Source organism: Triticum aestivum, chromosome 2A (assembly GCF_018294505.1).
Source record: "Triticum aestivum cultivar Chinese Spring chromosome 2A, IWGSC CS RefSeq v2.1, whole genome shotgun sequence".
NCBI classification, from domain to species: Eukaryota; Viridiplantae; Streptophyta; class Magnoliopsida; order Poales; family Poaceae; genus Triticum; species Triticum aestivum.
Genome location: NC_057797.1, coordinates 77,666,356 through 77,676,916, shown reverse-complemented (window position 1 = coordinate 77,676,916; position 10,561 = coordinate 77,666,356). Strand labels below are relative to the sequence as shown.

Genomic DNA, 10,561 nt, shown 5'->3' with positions numbered 1-10,561 from the left:
TAAAAACCGAATAATACAAAAGAATTCAAGAAAAAAACAAAGTAAAACCAAAAGCATAACAAAGAAAAAGTTCAAAGAAAATTAGTGAAAAAAACGAGCTATAACGAAGGAGACAAGAAAAATCAACAAAAACCGATGAAAAAACATAGAAAAACAAAGGGAAAAACAAAAAAAACCGGAGCAGAGCGAGCGAGCCTACATCTTCGCTCGAGCGGCACGAGCAACAGCCCTGATGGGCTGGCCCGGTTCGCTCGCGCGTTGGTGATTCTAGTTGGAGTCGATACGGGTGAGATATAGACTTGAGGGATGAATTGGATGCATCGTTTTATTCAAATACAAACCATAACAAACTAGACCTATAGTTTTTTATGCTGTAAATTGCAACAATGGTTGTATCTAAAAAAGAAAAATGACCTCACATTTGTTTTCCCCACCAGTAGGAAAAGAGATCTCTGTAATAGAAATGAAATGTTCTCACGAATCAACTCAGCATATTGTCCAAAATGACTAGCAAGAACTATTGCTTTAAAAAAACTCAGCATATGTACAAATTTGAGGTTCCAGTTAGGTGCGTTTCCATGTAACTGATTCCCTTTTTAGCGATGATTCCTATAGAGCTTGTCAGTAAGGGAAGGGGCACCCGGCCTTATAAAATAAAGCCCCGAATGGCTGGGTCAAACATAGTCTCACATGTAACCTAGTAAAATACTAGTACTCCCTCCGTTTTTATTACCCTGCATATTAGAGTTGACTGAAGTCAACTTCATAAACTTTGATCAAGTTTATAGAAAAGAATATAAATATTTACCATAACAAATCTATATGATGCGAAAGTACATTCAATAATGAATCTAATGATAATGTTTTGTTATTATACATGTTAATATTTTTGTCTATAAATTTTGTCAAAGTTTACAAAGCTTGACTTTGACCAAAGCTAATATGCGGAGTAAATAAAAACGGAGGGAGTACAAAAGAGAGCAATGATGGGCATAGCAGTTCACGACACATGGTCAAACGACGAGCACGCGGACTTGCGCAACCACATACCGGAGCCTAATTAGCAGTATCAACCGTCGGCATGAATATCTTTAAGCTCCCTTAACGCTTCCACCGACGCTGCTTTGTCCTTGGTTTTCCCCAGGGGAACCCAAAGCCGTCCATGTGAAGTACGTAGAATTTGACCTGTAAATTTACGGGACAAGAAAATTCTGTGGTACAGTTTGTGTGCACAAGAAGTCTTTGAACACAAATGTATACAATTAGGTCAGAATGGATTAAAACTAAGATGACTTGATGACTTGAGATGCCTAGAATATCACTCAATTGGTGGATCGAGGTCTGACCAAGGTTTACGATTTTGAAATAGGGTGCATTGCCTAAAAGAATGCTAACACCACTAGTTGTGTTATACCCTTTAGTAGCCATCATAATTTCTTCAAGAAATAATGACTTAATCACTCTTGCGTACAAAATTGCTCTGTGACCACTAGAATAAAGAACGAATCCAGCTCCGTTAATCATATCTTCCACCGAATGTCAACTCTAAGCAGATCATATCTTCCACCGAATGTCAACTCTAAGCAGTAGGTAGGTCAATCATAAGCAGTATATAGATCAAGTTGATATTATTCACTACGGTAGCTCCTCGGCCAGCGTATTTCCTCCCATGTGATGTGCCATCTGGCCCCTCTTAAATCGACACTAATTAATACACAATGTGCAACTCCTGATCAACAAGATTAACTGTATAGGTGGATGGACTAAGCAAAAAAAAAACTGTAAAGATTTTTCAGGTTTAAAAAAACAGTTTTGCTAGAACTCATCTAGATGAGATATAATTTGGTCTCATTCACTTTTTATAGCCATTGGATGTGATGCTATAAGATGCGTGTGTGCTGACGTGGGTTGTATCTATTCTTGTTTTCAAAGTGAATGAGACCAAATTATATCTCATCTAGATGAGTTCTAGGTACTCCCTTAAAAAAAGCAGGGTTGGCATCAGACATGAGCATTTTAAAAAGGTGATGTATCCCGCCAATTATATGAGCCCTGAAAGTCGTCCTTCAAAAACTAGCTAGTTTTAGCATTCTTTTAGATAATGCACCCTATTTCGTAGTAAGCACAATTCTTTGCAGCGAGTAAATTACCATTTCACTAGCTGTGCATTTTATATAAACAGAAGTAATTTTGCAAAAGGCCGATAATTACCAAATATAAGAAGTAATTTGATTCATCAACACAAAGGCCGATAATTACCAAAATGACACGAAGGCTTGATTGAAATGCATGCACGCAATACACGACCTCACACAAATTAAGGATCAGGGGTTATATATATCCAAAGTAGGAACGTACATATCATATGGCTCCACCAATTGCAATCAAATGGCACCGATCAAGCACATGCAACAGCTCCTCGCATGCAAGCATGTGCTGCACTACCACCCCGAAGACTATGCTAATTAAATTGACTTGACTTGATTAAAACTATATGAGGTCTCGACCATCCGTTGTCATCTTCTAGATGTTGCTGTAGAAAATAGACTGGTATAGATAGATACTCCATTGTTTGTCCACCACATCATAAAATTCCTATTGTGTCTCATCGCCTGTATCAGGCTAGGTACGATACCCACAAGGTCAGAATTCACATACACGCACGCTCATTCGCATGCTAAGCTAAACCAGCGCCACACCAGTGGAGACCGATCGAGTTCCAGCCATGGCTGAGCTCGCCGGGGTTGCTGTCCGCTCGCTGTTGGGCGTCATCCGCGACGAGGCTAAGCTGCTGGGGGGTGTCGGTGGTGATGTGCAGTTCATAAAAGAGGAGATGGAGAGCATGAACAGCTTCCTCCTGCACCTCGCCAGGAAGACACCCCGCAACGGAGAGCACGATGTGCAGGTCCGCACGTGGATGAAGCAGGTCCGTGACCTTGCTCACGACTGCAGCAACTGCATCGACGTCTACCTACAGCGCGGTGATCCGGCAGTCTATCGCGCCAGAGGAATCCTGCTGGGCTACGTGTGGTGGGTGCCTTGGTTCATCAAGAAGACAGTCGCTCAGCACCTTGCAGCCACCCAGCTGAGAGACCTCAAGGCCCGGGCGCGTGACGTTGGCGAGCGGAGGCTGAGGTACGGTGTTGAGGGCCCGGCCAAGGCAGACTCCGATAAGCTGGTGCTGCCGGAGGCAGCGGCGGAGTCATCACCGTCATTTCAAGCTGCTGCTGCGGGGATTGTAGCTGAAGGAGACTATGACTTGGAAGAAGACTACTACTGGGCGACAAGTGATGATCCACGAAGGGAGCAAGCCTTTTCCGAGCCTCGCATTGTTTTCAAGTGCACCAAAGAGCTAATGCACTGGCTCAAACACCAACACATGGGTGACCCATTCAAAGCCATCGCCATTGCAGCACCAGATGAAGAGGATGGAAGGGATATTATTAATCAAGCATTGCTTCATAATTCCATCAAGGAAAAGTTCGACCACATCTTCTTTTTAAACGAGAAGATGTTTATTTTTGAAGCAGCAACACCTACTGCGGGGGAGAAGGCGTCTTACACTTGCCTGCAAGAACCCTGGGATTTTCTTGGTGACATCCTGAAGGAGCTGGAAGGGGAAGCCGACGAATCGGTGGAAGAATTTGGCGAGGAAGAAGTCAACGAGAAGATTGGGAAGATCGAGGAGAAGATCGAAGAGTACCTGGAAAAAGCTGGTAATAAAGGTTACCGGGTTGAACCCTTAGGAGTACTCTGTGGCATCTTGCGGGTGCTGCTCCAGGACGCCACTGCTGGTGAGGATCCAAATCAAACCGAGGAACAGATCCTTAACGAGACAGCGGATAAGATGAAAAACTATCTTGAATCAGGGGGTGCAATGGATTCCTGCAGGATCGGCGTTGAGCATTCCCAATACATAGCCATCCTGCAGGAGCTGCTTCCGAATCAGGCCACCACACTGGCAAAGGCAGCCACAAATAAACTGGCTGGCGAGGATTATATCGTGAAGAATATTAAAGACATCACGCTGAAAATTCAAGTGCATATCACGCCGGAGCTCCTGCCAGTGTCACTTCACCAGCAAGATAAATCAGTGGAAGAATCAGGCCAAGACCACCTGTCGCTGCCATGGGGCGAGGAGGACTGCAGGAAGAGGATTGAACAAGTCCTAGAGAAGATCAAAGAGCATCTGTTGATTCAAGAAACCGTGGGGAGGGTTAGAGAGTATCTGAAGGATACAAGGACGCTGGTCATTCTCCACGATGCCTCTGGCTACAAATGGGATGAGACCGCAGAGGCCTTGCAAAATTTGGGTTGCAGTTCAATGGCAGTGATAGTTACCACAAAATACATGCAGGGCTCCAAGGACTTCTGCTATGGGACGGAACCCATCGTGTACTCTTCTATTGAATACTACCACAAAACAGCGCTCCAACTTACAAATCGGCGTGTGAATGACGACGAGAAGTACAGTGCTGAAATCTTCCATGAGATCTTGGAGAAATGTAGGGTGGATGAGTTCAGCCTGAATATGTTCATCCATGCTCTATTTGCCAATCCAATGAGGAGCAGAGAAGAACTGGGCAAGCTGAGCAACAGCCTCGTGTTTGGAGGTTCTGCGAAAACTAGTACGAATGGCTACAAGATGATCAAGTTCTCCTACAGCGATCTGCCTAGGGAATACAAGACATGTTTGCTATATCTAGCCATCTTCCATGAAGGTGAGAAGATAAACCGTACAAGGTTAATTGGGCGGTGGGTTGCGGAAGGACTGATAACTAGACAAGACTGGTCCAGTTCAGTAAGCCAGGCTGAGCATTGTTTGGAGGTACTTGCCGATCTATGGCTTGTTTGTCCTTGTGATGTTGGTGCTGCAGGGAAGGTCAAGAGCATTACAGTGCATCAACAAGTGTACAACTTCATCACCATGATGGCCAGGAAAGTACACATTCTGGACACACGCCTGTCTCGGCACCTGGCTCGCCACTTCTCCATTCTCAGCAACATCAGGCTCCGTCCCTCAGATAGCATCCTCGACTTCTTGAAGCAACCATCCCGTGCATCATCTCAGTTGAAGCTCGTCAAGGTCCTGGATCTGGAAGGATGTGCATCCCTGGGAGATAACCAACGCTGGCTCAAGAACATCTGCACCTCGTTAATACTGCTCAAGTATCTGAGCCTAAGGAACACAGATGTCACTCAGCTGCCCAAGGAGATCAACATGCTCCAGCAGCTGGAGGTGTTGGACATCCGGGACACTCCAATAAATGCCTCCGCCATAAAACACCTCATGCTGCTGAAGCTGAAGCGTCTGCTGGCTGGTCACACTGATGATGCTAGCATACTTTCCACTGTCCAGATGCCTCACAAGGTCAGAAAAATGACAGACCTGGAAGTGCTGTCCCATGTAGAGGCTTCAAAACATCATGCTACAGAGCTGAGAGAGATTGGCCAGCTATGGCAGCTGAGGGTGCTTGGTGTGGTCATTTATGATTGGAAACCTCAACTTGAGAACTTACTCCAAGGGATCAGCAATCTGAATGAGTGCCTTAAGTCATTGTCCATCGAGATCAGGCCTCCGCCTGCCAGCCAGGGTGCTACTCCTCCTGACGTACCTGCAACCAATGCTATGAGCGCACACTGTAAGAACACACCCAAGCTTCTTGAAAGCCTGAGCATCAGTGGAGTCACAAAGTATGGGCGTCTTCACCCATTGTTCACCAGAGGCTGCCACAAACTTGCCAAGGTAACTCTTCATAACACCTTCTTGGACCAGGATGATATGGAATCCCTCGCACATTTGCCCAACCTACGCGGCCTCAGGCTCCGGCACATTAATTTACACACTGAGGGCAAGCTTATAATCCAGACCAATGGGTTCCAAAATCTCAAATATCTTACTATTGAGGGGGGTGGCATCACAGACATCAACTTCGAACAAGGAGAAGTTCCTAAGCTTGAAAAGATCGTCTGGCTCATCGATGTGATAGAGTCTCTCTCAGGAATCAACAACCTTCCCAAGTTGAAGAAATGGTGTTCAGTGGTGCGGTCAGGCTACCAAATCAGGTGAAACAAGCTATAGAAGCACATCCAAACTCCATCGCAATAATGGAATATGGCATTGAGGCCAAACAGGCAAGTGCATCCACGGTTCCTTGATTGTGCCTGCCATTAAGTTTAACTATGCATATGTATACACATCAGTTTCTCTTTTCCGTTTCAACCCACATGCACAATATTCCAGTATCTTTTGCATGACGAGACTGCCACTTCATTATTCTTGTTACGTTTAACAAAACCAAACTATTAATGCCAGATTGTTTTTAATCCTCTATAGTTTTACAATTCCCAATTTAAGATCCGTACTGCATCGAACTGAAACCTATATTCCATTGGTTTCCAAAAAATATCCATCTAAAGGGCTCATGGTTCATATACACTCATAGTGATGCATATGTCTTGCTTAGCTATTTACTAAACCAGTCTTAATATTTTTTTCAGGCCTTTTATTTACAGGATGGTGGTACTTTGATGCCTTCTACAATCTTGTTACCAGTTGAAAGGAAGTACTGATGGGCTTAATTCATCTACGGAAGAGAGGCAAACAAATGGTTATTTGTTTTTTCAGCAATACAGAAGAAATTAAAAAAAGTCATTTTCTTGCATTGTAGCGTTAGTGGTTTGTTCCTTGAATCAATGTGTTTGAAAATCCAAGAAAAGTTGTAAAATGGAAAAAGAAGCGTTCGTATAATGCATTGCCTTTTCTTAGTCTTTGATAAACAAAAAAAAAGTGTACAACAAAGCCTTTAGTCCCAGACAAAAAAATGTGTGTTTGACTTTGTTTTATTTCTCCTTTTTTGGGGTGGAGGATGGGGCTGCAGGCGTTAGCTATTTTTTTCTTACATACTCTTCTCTTTTTTTGTGTGTTTATGTGGGTCGGGGATGGGGGGTGGAACTCCGCCTATGCCATTTTAAGATAACACTTATAATTGCATAGCCGGTCCCAAGCCCGGAAAAAGGAGGAGGGACCAACCATGTGTTCATAGAGGGTAAAGTGTGGTGTTGACTCAGTCATTTTGTAGTAAAATGAAAAAGCGTTCTATTTGCAAAGAAGGAAAAATCCTCCAAAATTCAAGCCAAAGAGGATTTTCGATTTGGCCACAGCTTCAAAAAAGTGAGTATCGACACAAACTCATTTCAATCACCATTTGAGCCTTCCTAAATCGTTTCTTTCAACCATTATATAACCTATATGTTCGTCAGACTTTACATAATGTTTCCTGTACATGGGCCTAGAGCATTCATGTACTGAATCGTGTGTCCATGGTATGGTCAGTGGCCTGAAGCCTATATGTCTACTTGTCTTGTGTCCTCGCCCATTTTACGAGCATTTTCGCCTGATTAACCATCGTGATACATGCTTGTACTTAATTTACACTGCTAGTCCATGTGAAGTGTACAACTCTAGCTGGTCACAAGTATTTATCCATATATGGATGTTGTGTTTGCAAAAAGAGACTTATGATCTGTTGATTTCTGCAGGTGGCGGTGATGAGACTATTTGCAGCAGCTAGCAACGGAAATAACAGAAGTCCACCTTGTTGCTTGGCAATGCTGGCCAAGTGATCTCCCAAGGCATTTCCAAAGAAGACACCTCCGTGTGCAGGTCCTTTCTATTACTGATGCCATTGGTGCATTCCTTATCTGAAGCTTCCATTCATGTGCTGAATTTTCGATTCACTTACCTTTCCCGCAGCGAACGGCAACACCTGGGACTCTGAATCCCTTGTTTTCATTCAGCCTCAGCACCAACACCTACAGGCAGGTTGGTGCCGGCACAATATAGGCAGGAGGACCAAGCTACTTGTTCGCGCAAGCCTTGGGATGACAATGAGCAAAATAAAGTCTGGGATGTAGCATCCTGTGTTGTGTTTCTTATTATTAACATTTTACAAGTGTGTCCATCTGAATTGGGTGGGCATGACATTATTTACAAAGTACCAAATGGACTAACAAGGCAAGTAGCTAGTGCAAAATTCTGATGTTAGTGCAGGGATATAGTTTTTTTTTTCTGTGTCCCAAAAGCTAAAGCATTATGGGAACTTAAGGTACAGCACTACACGTTAAGATGAATTCATATTCATATCCCGGATGGACATACTTTTCATTATTGTTGAAAGAGATAGAGAGATTGGACGGTCTTACCACTGGAGAATCTCTTGGCAGCATCCATCGTCTATAGGATTCGCGGTCCCATGAGCTGAGCTCCGCCTGAACAAGTGGATGTAGGCAGCTCCTAATTAGGGTTTAATCCCGCGACAAAGAAGAGAGGGGAAATTAAATTGGAAGGGGAAGAGAAGGAGAAGAGCTCACACCTGTGAAATTGGGAGGCGGAGCAATCAATCGGTCGGTGGCCGCCGCCGGGGACAGGCGCCTCAGGTCGCCGGCGCCGCTTCTTTCTCTGTCGTTGCAGTGGAGGAACCGAACAGGGTGAAGTTATTTTTTAGGCAAAACAGGGTGAAGTGAAAGGAGGCCTCCCCTCGCCTAGCCGGGCGATGAAGGTCTATTCCAAGCCCGTAAAGCCTAAGATATCTTTCTGGCATGGAACAAACATGTATGCATTGCATTCTCTAATCTAAAAATACTAGTAATTTTGCACGTGCAATGCACGTGTTGACAAACATAACATTGCTAGACACAAAAAATACTACTCCCTCTGATCTATATTAATTGACGCACACTTAGTACAACTTTGTGCTAAAGTTGTACTAAGGATGCGTCAATTAATTTGGATAGGAATTCAGTTTCAAGGGAACCTACTGAGCTTCTAAATGTCGTTATGATTTTTCACCCTTTCTGTATCAACTGCAGGTGATGCTTGCAGCTTTAGGATCACTCTGCTGGAGCCTGGAGGTGTTCACAGGGAGAGCACTAACTGATGATATGTTCAGAAGAGGGTTGAGTCTGCACTTGTTTGCTGAGATGGCATGTCTTGACAAGATATACACATGCAGCCATATGATGATGATGATGCTGAATTGGCTTGCTTAGCTTCTGTTATTAGAATCGACATCCTGTGCAGCACCATTTCATCACATATCTAACACAGCTCTTCGATAGCTGTAAGCAGCCTGAATCTGTCAAGCAAAAAGTGACACCATCAGGCAACCAAGGGAGATGGGCAATTTCATGCAGATGTGAGATATAAATTTATCTTGTACTCCCTGTGAACACCATGCAGTATATAACAGTATGGTACCACATTATAATCAATTAATTTACAGCAGAGATGTACAAATCGTTCGTTGTTGCTTCCCATAAAACAAAGGGCTTCAACCTTCCAAATAGAGGATCAGAACTGTTTTTCTTTCACACAACATGCAGGACAATATTTTGTGATTTTAGTTTCTCGGCTGGGCAGCGATGTAGGACCTCACCGTGCCATCTCAAAGGTACAATCCGGCCGCACTGCTGAGGAGGAACAAGAGCTCACGCCGCAGCTGCCGACGACCAAGAGCCGGCGCCGGCGCCGGAGACCAAGAAATCGTGAGCGCCGCCCGCGTACAACTAAGCGATCTGGAAAATAACTTCAGAACAGATAGCGTTAGTGACTCTGAAATGACACGACAGAGATACAGAAGGTACATGCCGGATCTTGAAAAGGAAGAAGACTTATGCCCACATACCTCGGGTCTCCCGGCAGCTTGAGCTTGTGCTCCAGATTTGGCCGCGGCGGAGACAACCTCCTATCCTCAGAGTCACAGAGGACCGGTATCCTTTCCCCCAAACCCCGTGCTCCGGCGACGCCCAAACCCCTGCCAGGCCCCGAACTCCTCGAAAGGCACCGGCGGCGGCGCGTGCGGGAACGGGTGCATCGGCATGGGCGCATGCGATGGCGGCATGAAGCAATCGGGGGCGAAGAACATGTCGGGGCCGAAATCCCCGTGGGGGCCGCAGGGAAAGACCTCAAAACTCGCGGCGCGCCTCCTCCTCGATGAACCGCCGATTTAGAGCATCACCAGCATAAAAATGTGTCATGGATTTTTTCTTAAAAAAAGTGTATAAAGTATGTAAAAACGTCCGCATAATGTAAAAACTGATTCGTGCCATTAGAAAAATGTATGTGACATTTTAAAGAAAAAAAAAGTGATTCAAAAAATGTTCATGACATTTAAAAATGTTTATACACTGTAAAGAATTCCCCCCGTCGGTTAATTAAATGTTTACTTCCGTTAAAAAAATATGTGACATTTTAAAGATATATTCATGTGTGTCCAAGAAATGTCTGTGGAATTTTAAAAATATTTAAACAATGTGAAAAAATGTTTTATAGTTTTAGAAAATGTTTATTGTCAACAAGAAAATATACAATGTGTTTTGGGAAAATGTTCGGTGTATTCAAAAAGGTCTTCATAACACGTGTTGTTTCGGAGTACATAATGTATTTGAAAAATGTCCAAAGCCTATCAAATTTTTATGTATGCGCTAAAACTATAAAGGTGTACTGAGAAAATGTATATATATGTTAAAAAAACCTGATAAAGAAACAAAAATAAAATAA

At 43.8% G+C, this 10,561-nt stretch overlaps 1 long non-coding RNA gene across 2 annotated transcripts; it reads right to left on the bottom strand.

Annotated features, from left to right (window-relative positions):
• Nucleotides 1-251: 251 nt before the first annotated feature.
• LOC123187603 (uncharacterized) lies at nucleotides 252-9,970 on the bottom strand. Of its 2 annotated transcripts, XR_006494055.1 has the most exons (7): nucleotides 9,687-9,970; nucleotides 9,438-9,587; nucleotides 8,821-9,137; nucleotides 8,376-8,461; nucleotides 8,206-8,271; nucleotides 1,051-1,185; nucleotides 252-734 (listed from the first exon to the last, which is right to left on the bottom strand). It is a non-coding gene; the product is annotated as an uncharacterized lncRNA (long non-coding RNA). The 2 variants fall into 2 exon arrangements; XR_006494054.1 differs by having other exon boundaries at nucleotides 8,376-9,137.
• Between the last annotated feature and the right edge of the window lie 591 nt (nucleotides 9,971-10,561).